The 12500-nt window shown below is 26.3% G+C and overlaps 1 protein-coding gene across 10 annotated transcripts in view; it reads left to right on the top strand.

Moving 5' to 3' along the window:
* The window catches only part of LOC106879147 (voltage-gated inwardly rectifying potassium channel KCNH7), a 661705-nt gene that overhangs the window by 588206 nt on the left and 60999 nt on the right, over positions 1 to 12500 (top strand). For 9 of the 10 annotated variants that reach the window (XM_052970719.2, XM_052970716.2, XM_052970718.2 and 6 more), the window contains one exon: positions 1 to 1122. This exon is cut by the window's left edge and continues 899 nt beyond it. The exons of the other annotated variant lie outside the window; for it this stretch is intronic. The gene's annotated coding sequence lies outside the window, so the exon portion shown is untranslated. Of the gene's footprint in view, positions 1123 to 12500 lie in introns of those variants that run through there. 10 annotated transcript variants of the gene reach the window in all.

The raw sequence follows: 12500 nt of genomic DNA, 5'->3' as shown, positions 1-12500 counted from the left end.
TCGATTGACTGCGTCACTCAACTCTGACGTTTGGCCTTGTGCATACTCAAAAAGAAGCAATTGTTATACAAGGAAATATATACACACATAGATATATATGTGTGTATATGTGTATGTGTGTGTGTACAGATGTAAGCATAATATGTGTGAGTGTAATTATTTACAGATATGTGTGTGTGCGTGTGCCACTGCGATATCGCACATTCGTATGCACATCTTTATAAAGTGAATTTACATATTTTCCAGCATTCACCCACCTTGGTTTTCCTTGATATACCGTTAGCACTTAAAAGTAGGCTTCTTTTTTTCTTTTTTTTTTTTTTTTTGAGGCGTAGCAACACTACATTTTGTGAAAACCTTCTGGTATCAAAGTATATAAATGGAAAGAAATATAATTTCCATATTTTGCTTACAAAAATTTTTATTTTCTTTTACAATATATTCTTTTAGCGAAATTTATTCCGTTCCATTATCTTAACCCCTTTTAACCCGTTGTATGATAATACGTTATTCTCTGCATGTGCAGTTATCTATTTAATAAAACAAAAACTTGATCGTTAATTTTTTTATATATTAGACAATGAATGTTTTAAGTTTTCCTTATTATCAGGGTGGGTGTTGTTACTAAGAGATTCTTGCTATTAGAATATAAATATCTCTTTATTTATTGTAACTTAACTGTAGGGTACATTAAATATTGATTTTATAATAGACTGAAGAAGGTTTAGCTCATAACGATTAGTTTGACCTCATATTTTTATATCATGAAAATTGATACTACTTATCGACAAGGCAAAAAATATTTTATACATATTCTAGATTGAAATAAAATATTTTCATGGACCAAATATTCTTATGAAAGCAATATGTAGTCTTCATTCTAGAACGTCAAGTGACGGATGTATACACAATTCTGAATATGAAGTTAACGACTTGTTTGCGGCGAAACCTAAAACTTTATAATGCATAAATAGGTGAAGCGAGGCATATTGAATTATGTACATGGCATAAAGAGAACAGAGTGCCTTAACAAATTTACATTAATGAGATTGAGCTGGTTGTCCAATATGTTAGTCACTCGTCTCTATATATATGCCCACCCAAACGATAGAAAGATAAAAACATAGTAGTATGCATGCTTTAATTTGTGTTATGAAAAAATTTTAATTGATGATTCGAAATGTAAAGATAGACAACCACTGAGCATTCTGTTCTTTGAGAAAAATGTCCCATGAGAGATTTTAATACTTAGCAATTAAGACAATAGAATTATTTTCAAACAGTCATACGGCCCTGGTGTAAAAAGATGATGCATATATATATATATATATATATATATATATATATTAGTCAAAAGGTGATGAACTGAATTCTGTACAGAATTAATTGTTAATTTATCAGAATTTCTTTCCAAGTTTGAGAAAGATAACAAAATCTAGCGGTAAGTATTGCCGAGTTTCAAAGGAAAGGGGAGATAATTTCAAGGAATTAATAGTTATTTCCCTACTAAATTTTACAAGCTTACAGAAATTTCAGTCTGATTTCTTTTTTTAAAAAGAAAACCATGGGTGTACGTTTGTTTCTAAGTGTTTGATTTCAACGTCAAGTTTACACACCCACACACTTACACAAACACATGTATGCATATATGTATAATACATATATACACATATACATATATATATTTGCGTATGTATTATATATATATACTCACAGACACACGCATACACACATATATACATACATGTGTGTGTGTGTGTGTGTGTGTGTGTGTGTGTGTGTGTGTGTTTGTGTGTTTGTGTGTGTGTGTGTGTGTGTGTGTGTGTGTGTGTGTGTGTGTGTGTGTGTGTGTGTGTGTGTAACCCCTGATTTATGTGCTGAATTCAATTTTTTCCGTTTACTATTACAAACCTAAACATGTAAGTGTGTATGTTTGTATGTACACATGTATTTTGAAAAGTGATGTAAATACTATATATGTTCGTATACGGGGTGATAATATGTTCTTTATAAGAATTCTATACTTAATGTTATTTCTATACAATTTCATTAACATTGAGTGCAAAATCTGAATTTATTTATTGACTATTTCAATTTAATCTTTGATCAAAACCTCCAATAGTCAATTCCATTGTGCGTTAGACATCCAAGTCCAAAATCCAAGATTTAGTAGTTTTTTCGAGAATTATAATCCCGAATAACTACTTTCGAAGTCTATGCCAAATTTGGATTTGACAGTGCACAAACAAGTTGGTTCACTAACATATATGTATGCCATTAAGCCACTATTCAATAAATGTAAAGGCACTCCCATGTTAGCTTCTCTCAACGCGCTTAGTATGTTTCCTATAAACTTCATTTATTCAATTTTACAAAGTGAACGTGTGTATAGTAGTACAGAAGTAAAAATTTCTTCTTTTTGCTAATATTCTCCTAACTCTATTTTAAGCTTAATAGAAAGTAACGTATTTGAGGATACCACTAAACTTAAGAAATGTTACTATTGTCTTTATTATTTGTAGTTTTAGGAATATACTTTGCGGGTTTCCTTTCATAAAACAATAAGTACATCTTGGAAAACATTGTTCAAGGTTAACAGGCTTCTCGAGATCAACAACAATGTTCGATATTATTGTTATTATTATTATTATTATTATTATTATTATTATTATTATTATTATTATTATTATTATTATTATTATTATTATTATTATTGTCACCATCATCATTATCATTATTATTACTATCAAAAGCAATAGCAGCGGCAGCAACAAAAGTAGTAGTAAACGCTAAGCATTAAATGAAGATGATAAATTTTCGATGAATATACATGATTTATGAAGAAAGGGCAACTTCAATTTTTCTATTTATATTTTGTATTCAACAATTGAATAACCTGATTATGGAATTTGTCCAATTGCTTTCCAAATTTACATGACCCATTCTTCATGCTTGTTTTTTGGATATGTTATCAAAGAGTTAATAATTTACAAATTACTAAATATGCACTTTGTGAGAATTGGGTCGCAGCAGATGCGGCAACTAAACGATTTATAAAACTTTGCGCGCCCTTCAAAGTAATGTGTATAAGTTTTGTAACGCATATTCTATTTGCTATTGTTATTATTAGTTTATATTATATAGTAATTACACCATATAATAGTAATGTATATTGACTGCTTTTCTTATTGCTTTATAAAACAAAAACATATCTTAATGGTAAAGATTCATGAAATGAAAATATTTTTTTTACACTATGTTAAAAAATACGAAAAAAAATCTGTTGATGTCAATTGTGTCAGACGTAATGGGGGAGAACTATGTGTCGGCTGCTAGCAACCTCTATAACCGACCGAAAATTACCTGTGAAATATGAATTCGATAATTCACCAATTACTACTCTTTCTTCTTTTTTTTATATTTTCTTCTGTACAAACTCTCATATGAACTGATATAAATTTATATAACATTAAAACCATTGATTAAACGAGAGAGGGCATAAATGAAAAACAAAAGACTTTTAGCGGATGAGAGTAAAGTGTGTATTGTCTTTTGATTTTTACAAAGCTGTTTCCATAAAACGTATGACAAAAAAAAAGACATATAATATCTGAAATGCTTGAATATTTTAAGAAATTTTAAGAATATTTTAAGAATTTATTTTAAAAATCAAAATATAAAATAATGACTCTTCTTGACGTTCTCATTCGATATTATATTTTGGATTATTGAATGAATAGACAGTATCGTGAATATTTTATATACAATTTCCAGAAAATGCTTTAGCTACACGTAAACAATGTGTTTTAGAGTGTAGCTAAGAGCAGAAGGTTTTCTTTTATATATACACACACATATATATAAAAATACTTAACCTAACGTTGCCTTTATTTTCCAAAGCAATGAGTATTGCATCCCCACATTTATTATCAGCACACCAAGTTTAAAGTTCCCTCATTATGATGGAAACTTCAGGCATATAATTCGAGTGCCAAAAGTAACAAGGGTTCACACAAGAAGCAAAGGAAGTGAAAATAACATTTTCATTTTCTTTTATCTTATATTTACACCTACTTTTTTTTTTTTTTTTTTCCTTTTCTTTATAGACTCTGGAAATTGTAATAAATAATGATATAGCAATTATTTATTATAATTCAGGAATCTGATAATGTTTAAACTATATATATGATGTTATGTTTTAATTTTTTTTAACACAAACATATGTATATGGTGATGCTTAATACTACATTTCGGTTTCTAAATTCGAAAGTTTAGTGATAACAAGTACACTACAAAGTAACATACCTGTATTACAATTCTAAATGATACCTTACTTTCTGAAATGTTTTGTAATTTTGCATTACCATAATTCTTATCTAAAGTGATAACAAGAAATACACCAAACTTTTCTAAATGAGAAAAAGTTACATTATACAATGAGTATTGATATAAAACAAGGAAGATATGTATGCAGAATTATATATACAAACATATATATATATATATATATATATATATATATATATATATATATATATATATATTCACATATATATATATATATATATATATACATGTACATATATATATATACATACGTACCATTATAAACTTTTTATTCTTTATATACATACATACATATTTATGAATATATATGCATATATTTACATACATACATATATATATATATATATATATATATATATGCATATATATATGTATGTATGCATGTATGTATTGTATGTATGTGTATGTATATGTATATATACATAAAAGTGAAGAAATTGTGATAATTTGCATTGTTATTTGAATGTACATATTGTAAGAAAACCAAATTGTGTGACATTTTATTGGTGGCAAACAATATGGCTGCAACCGTGCGAGATTTGTTTCCAGCTTTCTTATAATTACTGCCCGAGATTATTCAAGGAATTAAAACTAATGTTGGCGTAAGAGAAAGACATGGAGCAGACATAACATTACATATATATATATATAAGATATATATATATATATATATATGTATATATATATATATGTATATATATATATATGTATATATATAATGTATGGTAATGTATGGTATATATATATATCATGGGGTTGATAGGAAAATTACCAAACTATTGCTAACTTTGCTAGTTTTTGTTTTTTTAAATTATTTAAGGCCCATTTGATTAACAAGGAAACCAAAATAATAATAGTAACAATAACGTTAATAATAATATTTACTATTATGATTACTACTACTACTACTACTACTACTACTACTACTACTACTATTATTATTATTATTAATATTATTCTCATTATTATTATTATTATTATTATTATTATTATTATTATTAATGCTAGTAGCATAACTACTAATACGTTTATAGTTGTTGTTTCTCTAGTTGTTATAATTGTTACTGTTGCTCATGTTTCATTGTCATTGTAATTACTGTTGTTGTTGCAGTTCTTGCTGCTGGTAATACAATTGTGAATGTTATTGTTTTCGTTATTATTATTATTATTATTATTATTATTATTATTATTATTATTATTATTATTATTATTATTATTATTATTATTATTATTAACAGCCCTTGTGACTAATGAAAGAAATCATTATCATTAGAAAATTATTATGTTATTATTATATTATTGTTGTTGTTGTTGTTATTGTTGATATTATCATTGTGTCTTATTTTTATTTTATTTTTACGCTATTTTATAGTAATTTTTCTCCTTATTCCTGTTCTTGTTAATGATGCGAGCCTCAAAATGATGATAAAATCCCTGCAAACCAGTCACAAATGCTTCATTTATGGTTTTAATGCTTTTGGGAAAAAACGTCATGGCGACGATAAAACTTCTTTCAAAGTTGAATAACGCTATAGTCACATTGCCCATTCATAGATATATTTAAATAGCCAAATAATAACTCCTCCTTCCTTGCGTGTTTGAGTGCATATATTATTATTATTATTATTATTATTATTATTATTATTATTATTATTATTATTGTTATTATCATTATTATTATTAATATTATTATTATTATTATTATTACTATTACTATTATTATTATTATTATTATTATTATTATTATTATTATTATTATTATTATTATTATTTAAAACAGTTTCATTCGGTCCCGTACGACTTAAAGTTTCGTAGCTTTTTGTAAGAATACTACGAAACTTGGGGCCAAATCAAGCTGTTTTACATAATAATATATGTATCTCCTACTGTGTTGAGTGCCTCTTTCTTTCGTTTGTCCACTCACCTGTATACATATATATATATATATATATATATATATATATATATATATATATATATGTGTGTGTGTGTGTATGTGTGTGTGTGTGTGTGTGTATATACATACATATACGGTGTGATAAAATATATTGTGTAACTACATATATATGAAAAAGAATAGAAAATTGAGAAAACAAAGCATAGCAAAAAGTAAAAATAAAGTGAGAATAACTTTACAGACCTGTTTTCCTATGTATCCGGTTTTTCAAAAATATATTTATTAAAACTCTATATGAAAAACTTTACGTTCCTTGTCTTATAAAATTTTAGATCATTTGATCTCTATAAACCAAACATTTAACAACTCAATATCAAAATTATAGAGCCAAAATTATATGACTCGCGAATATTATCTCAACGTTAATATCAATAATTTTGCGATGGTAACTCACCAACGCCTTTTAATTTGCTCTATCTAAAAGGATAGGAACAATTATATATATATGCATGTATGTATATCTATATGTGTGTGTATATATATATATATATATATATATGTATATATATATATATATATATATATATATATATATATATATATATATATATATATATATATATATATATATATATATGCATACATATATATACATATATACATATATATACATATATACATATATATGTATATACACATACATATAAATACATATAGATATATATGTATACATTTGTATGTATACACATATATTCAAATATGTGTATATATATATATATATATATATGTCTGTATATGTATATATATATATATATATATATATATATATATATATATATATATATATATATATATATATACATATATACGCATTTATGTATATATGTATATTTGAATCTATGTATGTATATATATATATATATACATATATAGACATGTTTATGTATATATGTATGCATGGGTGTATGTACGTATCTGTGTATGTATGTATGTATGCAAGTATGTATATAGGTACGCATGTATGTATAGCTTTTTGCCAATTGAACAAATATTACTGCTTTACAATAAACCTAACTGAGCATCTTCTTTAATTTATTACTATTTTTTTGAACTTCGAAACGGTGTTTGAGATCAGTCATACTCCATTGTTGACTTGAAACAGGTATTTTCGGTCGGTTGAGTTGGCCGGTAGGGCAAGTGCGTTGCCCTTTGGACTCCTTCATCCGGTGCTAGGAAAACTTTTTTTCAGAAAACTTTAAAATGATTGTTATTGCAATTAGAAATACCTCAGTATACACTGAGCAATTTCTTATTTCTTTACAAGGAAGCAAACGATGTATAAATATGTGACAAAATACTATCACAGAAGAATTTATGATATTTTTCATGTACCCCAAGGAAATGAAAGCTTAACATAATCCCAAGTCATAGGCACACATACAGACATAACATGCATATGTATATAAATATATATACATATATATGTGTGTATATATATATATATATATATACGTGAATATAAATGCCTGCATTAGTAAACACTTCTTGGAGTTCACACAAGCACGCACGCACACATGCACACTCACCTGTACACATGCACATGCGCACTTACACACAAATGTATATACACATACATGCATATATATAGTGTGTGTGTATGTGTATATATATATATATATATATATATATATATATATATATATATATATATGTATATATATATATATATATATATATATATATATATATATATATATATATATATATATATATATATATATATATATATATATATATATATATATTTATGTTTGTATGTATAGGCATCCATGTGTATATTATGAGAGAGAGAAGGATTATGGATGGCTTAGTTGAAATGTTGGTGTGGAAGATTCATATCAGTATTTGTGTATGTGTGTGTGTGCGTTTATATTAGTGAGAAATTAAGCGATTCGGTATTTTGTGTGGATCTATGCAATGTTAACTTCCCCTTAACTAGCGAAAACGTTTACTTCACTTCTTGAATGAGACATAATTCATCTTACTAGAGCATAGGATGATGAATATGTTTGGGCATAAATGATGAAAACAGAGAAGCATTGATAATAAATTAGATATCTACTTATCTTCAGTGTTATTTATCGTTTAATAGCGATCAGAAATACGTATAACCAGAAATACTATTCGACTTTTGCGGCTCTTAAAAAGGAGAATAACCGCACAACTGTCCATAAATGTGTTTGTGTGCAGATATATATAAGTATAGGAATGTATAGATGTATGTAAATGTGTATATGCATGCATTCTATATTCATATATATGCGTGTTGTATGCATGTATATACGTATTTATGTACATATGTGCTTATATATATATATATATATATATATATATATATATATATATATATATATATATATACATTAACGATATTTGGTAAAATAATACATAAGACACTTTAGCTCGTATTTCTAAACTAACAAATTTTATTTACAAAATAAAACCGTTGATTTTCAAAGATAGAAATGTTTTATTATTTAAAATATCATTAGCTTCGTAATATAATGATGCAATTATGAAATGAATACTATTTTCTCTTTATAAATACATATTTTAATTTTCTCTTATTTTTTATTTTCTTCTTTCTTATACTTCTTTCATTTCTTCATCTCTTTATCACTATTTTCTCGCTCTTAGACTCATGCATATGTAAGAATTGAGTTCATAATCCTCAAAATATCATTCAACAATTTTTGAGGATATTTTGCAGATATTTACAATGTAAAACACATTCCTCTGAAATATATCCTATAAGAAACAAAAAATCATCATCACTTATTAATAGAAGTGCTGATGTTTTTTGTTTCATTTTAGAAATATTTTTCACATACTATTGTCAAAAATTTTCACACGTATAGGATAACACTTTCTCTGGCAGCGACATATTCTTGTCACCTCAAATCATTTTGAGGTAAGAAATATATAATGTTTATGTACTTGTAAATGTTTATATCCAAACATGTCTACATAAGCTTTTATATGTATTCACATTTTTCAAAGAGTTCATAGAAATATAAACAATCTTCCAAATTACATATTCCAACATATCATTTGACGAAAGTTTGTAAAAAATGATTTTTCCGATATCATGAAATCAATATTAATATTCGTTTTTTCCTGATTAAAATCAAAATCAAAACCAATATTCTATAGGCTCACATTAAGAATTATGCTGTTTTTTTTTAATTAGCAGTACCAAACCAGAACCACACTTAACAATTGTAGACACTTTACTAAGTCGGGTATTTTCTCTGCATTTCGTATTAGATTTAGATTCTTAGGCACCCAACACTTGAATCAGCATTATTAAACGTTAGGTTTTCTTATTTTCTTATTATAAAGAATACATATTGAATTTAGTGACAATTTGTCACAAACTATTATCAACGTTTCGTATTTTTCCTAAAATAGTTTCAAAAATAATGATAATCCTTTCAGTAATTTTTTTAAAAAAAGAAATGAATATGAAATAGTATTCAGAAATATAATTGGGTGAGTGATATTGCTTTAGAGATATTTTTCTTTCTGTTTCTTTCTGTATCTCAGGATTAATGATTCGTTGTAATCTATCACAGTAATATGAGCTGTCAAATTATTTTCTTCTATTCGAGACGAAATAGTTTCATTCTCGTAGACCTTTCAGAAATGAAAACATTATATCTAAATTTACTTGATATTACTAGATTTCTTTAGTGTTTTAATAGTATTTTTATGACAGTAAATGTCTACAAAAATTGATATTACAAAATATGGATGCAATAAAACTGAAGCCCTCAAGTGAAGCCTTCATACGCCTAGATTTTAAAAGTAATATGCATTTTGGCAGAGCAACAGTAGGTTTGAATATATATGCTCTTCATAGAAGTCGTCAAATTTTCTGCTAACCTCGGCTGCAGATTGAATTACAAATAGAAGAGAATTAGTTGAATATATTTCTAAATTAAACACAAAATTATCAATTATTTAACCGTGGGATTTCTCAATATTTTAAATCATAAAATCTAACAAAAAGAGTAAAGCATCTTATCGTATTTATTAATGTCTCTAAGTATGACAAAAAGTACGACAGTTTACTAATTTTGGTAATTTTTATTTTAAAGTATATGTTCCATTTCATAAAAGTTTCTGAAAATATATCTTCAGTTCTTGAACGAAAAGTCTCAATCATGGATACTACCCATATTCAAATTATATTTTACGTTCAATTTTTAAGGAGAAACTAAAGTTAATAATGATCTAAAATGCTGCTAATATTATTATCTGTCACTAAGTCCCAGTCTTGTATTCAGTCGATATGATTAACTATTCCCTTATTCTAAATTCTAAGTCTTGGTCCTATGTGAGAAATAATATTGATTATTATTATGATTATGATTATTACTATTATTATGTAATAATAGTATTTACTTTTTTTCCCTTTGTTTACTGCATACGAAGTTCTTAAAATTTCTATTTATTGATATTGCAATTGGTACATTCAAGATACTTCGGAGTTGGAACTTCCAAGGTAATGATATCAGGAATAAATAATTTGGAAGATTTTTATCAACGTTTTTAAGTAAATCTAATAATTGTGCTTTCGTTGAACAAGAAAAAGTAACTTCAAATCACTTTTTTGATTTTCTATAATATTTTGTTTCAATGATGGTTCCGAAATCAAACTGTAAACAACTACTTGTGAGACTTGTATTTTAGTGACAGCACGAAAGTGTTAAACATTTAAGTCTACAGTTGGCAATACATATTTGATTTCTCGCTTTCTTTTTCATCACATACTGTCCTGCCTGCTTTGTTTCTTCGTCTAAGGTTTTTTTGTTACTTTCGTAATTTTTTGTTTTCCCATTAACCCCTCTCACTTTCCTGTATCCATTTATTTATCTACGTATATGTCTCTATATTTCTATATGTGTCTCACTTTCCCTATCACACCCTTTACTGTGTATGCATTAGTGCGAGAATTTGTTTTCACTAAAAACAATCATGAACTTTTATTTTTTTTCTCTGAGTATATATCTGTTTCTTGCAATAAATATTTTTTTTTTTTTTTTGATTATGTAAACTTTGTCACATTTACTCGACGATAAAGATTTCAAAAGTAAAACAATTCTGAAAGTTTATTGTAATCATCGATAATGTAACTTTATTCCAGACGCTTCTCTCCATCTCAAATTACATTTTCTTCCAGAATTCTGGAAATGAAAATATAAAATAAAATTTTAATATTGGGTACAATTTGAATGCATGCCCAAGAAAATGTGCTAGCATTGACAAAACTCTTGTCGATATGACATCCACACATTAAAATGGTTCAATAGAAAATATCGATAAATCAGAATATCAATTACTTTCTTTTTAATAAATTATAATGTTAGTATGAAATATGCTACTCATTTGTCATATACAAGTGACCGGTTTAAATTAAATAGATTTCACATACAGAAAATTCACTGACCAGCAAATAATTGTGATAGCAAATAGCAACTATTAACGTAATATTGATCAGGCATTATCAATACTTTACTTCACATATTAATATAAATACATATATACATATATATGTATAGATGTATATATAGATGTATATATGTATATACATATATATACACATATGTACATGTATATATATGTATACACACACACACACACACACACACACACACACATATATATATATATATATATATATATATATATATATATATATATATATATACATGTGTGTGTACATAAACATATAATATGCATACATAAAATTATGAATATATATATATACGTGTGCATTTGTGTGAGAGTGTGTATAAATATAGATATGTCAGTGTTTGATTTTTCTTATCTGTATATTTCTGTGTATTCTTGTTCGTGTGTGCAAGAAAGTGCGTTTGCGTGTTGCTGTATGTATTATATTGGGAGTGAAAGTGAGAATAGAGATACTGAAATGTTTTTATATGTGTACATAGACATAATTTTAAATTTATTTATCTGTATGTGTTTATTACACAGACGAAATGCATATGCACTTGAGGCAGACAGTCAGGCAGACATAGAGACAAAGAGAGATTATCTATGAATACACACAGGCAAATATTATTGATGCACGCACACACACACAAACACACAAGCACACACACACATATACACACATATCCATACATATATATGCATATATATATATATATATATATATATATATATATAT

This window comes from Octopus bimaculoides, chromosome 9 (genome assembly GCF_046866305.1).
Source record: "Octopus bimaculoides isolate indiv1 chromosome 9, ASM4686630v1, whole genome shotgun sequence".
Taxonomy (NCBI): Eukaryota; Metazoa; Mollusca; class Cephalopoda; order Octopoda; family Octopodidae; genus Octopus; species Octopus bimaculoides.
This window is presented reverse-complemented; position numbering and strand designations above follow the sequence as displayed.